At 41.6% G+C, this 2,084-nt stretch overlaps 1 non-coding gene across 1 annotated transcript; it reads right to left on the bottom strand.

The window, feature by feature from the left end:
* Positions 1-1,002: 1,002 nt before the first annotated feature.
* On the bottom strand, positions 1,003-1,076 carry Trnas-gga (transfer RNA serine (anticodon GGA)). Its single transcript has one exon. It is a non-coding gene; the product is annotated as a tRNA-Ser (tRNA).
* Positions 1,077-2,084: the final 1,008 nt, after the last annotated feature.

Below are 2,084 nucleotides of genomic sequence, written 5' to 3'. Positions count from 1 at the left end.
CCAAACCAGAGAACTCTGAGACAGGCCGCCAGTTCTCTGGTCGCTTGTTAGGATATTTTGATAACAGGCAGGAACTGGCTAAGACAAGCAGAACCTACGAAACTTCATGATAAACTAGTCTCGGAGCGCTTTTTAAGCAAGTGTCACGAGAAGCCGGCTATTTTTGAAGGAAAACGAACTGCCAAACACTAGAACAGTTTGCCGAGAATTTTGAACACTACCTTGAGGCCCAATGACTTACAAACATAAGGAAACGCCGAAAGAAGAAAAATTCTGGCAAGCCGCCAGTGCCTCCACGAATGCGTGACCTCCGGGATGTCGTAGGAAAGTCGCACTGCTTCCCTGTAACATGCGAGCGCACAGGCCAGCCGACTGTTGGTAAAAGACCAGGGCATCCGGTTGTCAAAAGTCTTTTTCCAGTTTTAAGAGCCGCAAAGCGTTTCATAAGCGAAAACATGCCCTAACCTAGACTCTGCGAAAAAAGCGTCATGTTCGCTGACCCATTTAACGGAGTGTCGCGATGGTCATGAGGACAAGATGTCAACCTATTATGAAGAAACGAACTTGGCCCTCAGCCACAAAACTTCATATGCTTTCAATGACCCAATGTTTGCCAATAACGGTTAGCTGGAAGGAAGGCGAGTGACCCTGTTACGTAACTCCGGCTGTAACACTGTAATCGTGAACCGATCTTTGGTGTGCACATTCTTGACCACACTTCAGGTAATATAGAGGCATCAGTGGAGATCTGTCGAAGAGACTTTCGCCCTTCGTCCTGGAGTGGAAACAACAGAGGGCTTATAAAATGCACACACACATATATATATATATATATATATATATATATATATATATATATATATATATATATATATATATATATTTATATATATATATAACAGTTGGCAGCGAAGAAAACCTCGGAAAGCAAAGGGGAGTACGTGGGTAGGTCATTGAAACAGATAAAGAATTTGGAAAAAAGAAAGAAAGTGGAGAAAAAATGCCCGCCAGGTGGGATCCGAACCCACGACCTCCAGAATTCCGGTCTGGTGCGATAACCACTACGCTACAGCGGGGCGAATTTCCCCTCCAGTTTCTGGGGTATTTATGTTTAGGTAGTTTTGTTTCCTGTGTTTCAAACGAGCTCCTCATTTCCTATATATAAATATATATATATATATATATATATATATATATATATATATATATATATATATCTATCACGCCACAGGATCGCGCTGCAAAACCGATATGGAGCTGTAACTGAGCAAGCAGAGTTTACGACACAGCAAGCGCGCGGCAATCTCACACGCATTATTGTGAAGTGTGTTGTAGAAGTCAAACTTAGGATCGATAAACAAGTTACTGGTAAAATTTCCCAGTAGTCGAAATATTTAATAAAAAGCTGCAAAGTAGTAGTCTCCACCCTAGCAGACCGAAAAAAACTTGTGGAGCTTCCGAGATATATGCAGGAATGACACGCAACGCAACGTCATCGCAAATAGGGAGAAAATAGTTAAGATAGCTGATGAGTTCTACAGAGACCTGTCCAGTAGCAGCGACATCCAGTACAATACCGAACGAGGAAGAAGTTCACAGGAGCTAGACATTCGACCACTCACAAGAAAACAAGTAAAGTAAGCTTTAGAAGGAATGCATAAAGGCATAAAACTTGGTGAGGGTCATGTGATAGCATACCTTTTAAAATGCGGTGGGAGACTTGTACTAGGAATCTTGCAAACCCGTATACGCAATGCCTAATGAATGCAAGGATACCGGAATCTTGGAAGAACGCGAACATCCTCCTCGTCTTTAAGAAAGGTCACATAAAGAAATTAAAAAATTACAGCCCGTTCAGCTTACTGTCATTCGTCTACAAGGTACTTACCAAGGCAATCGTAAAGAGATATCCTGCCAGGTTAGATTTCAGTCAACCCAATTACAAGGAGGTTAACCTAAAGGTTTTTTAACAACAGCCCATATTGATGCTATCAAGCAGATGATAGAAAAATGAGGGAAGTATGCTCCAGCTTTTATAAAGCCTTCATAAATTATAGAAAGCATTTGGATCGGTCAAAACCTGT

Source organism: Haemaphysalis longicornis, unplaced genomic scaffold (genome assembly GCF_048455015.1).
Source record: "Haemaphysalis longicornis isolate Haplotype H1 unplaced genomic scaffold, Haemaphysalis longicornis Haplotype H1 scaffold_6, whole genome shotgun sequence".
In the NCBI taxonomy this organism is placed as follows: domain Eukaryota; kingdom Metazoa; phylum Arthropoda; class Arachnida; order Ixodida; family Ixodidae; genus Haemaphysalis; species Haemaphysalis longicornis.
This window is presented reverse-complemented; position numbering and strand designations above follow the sequence as displayed.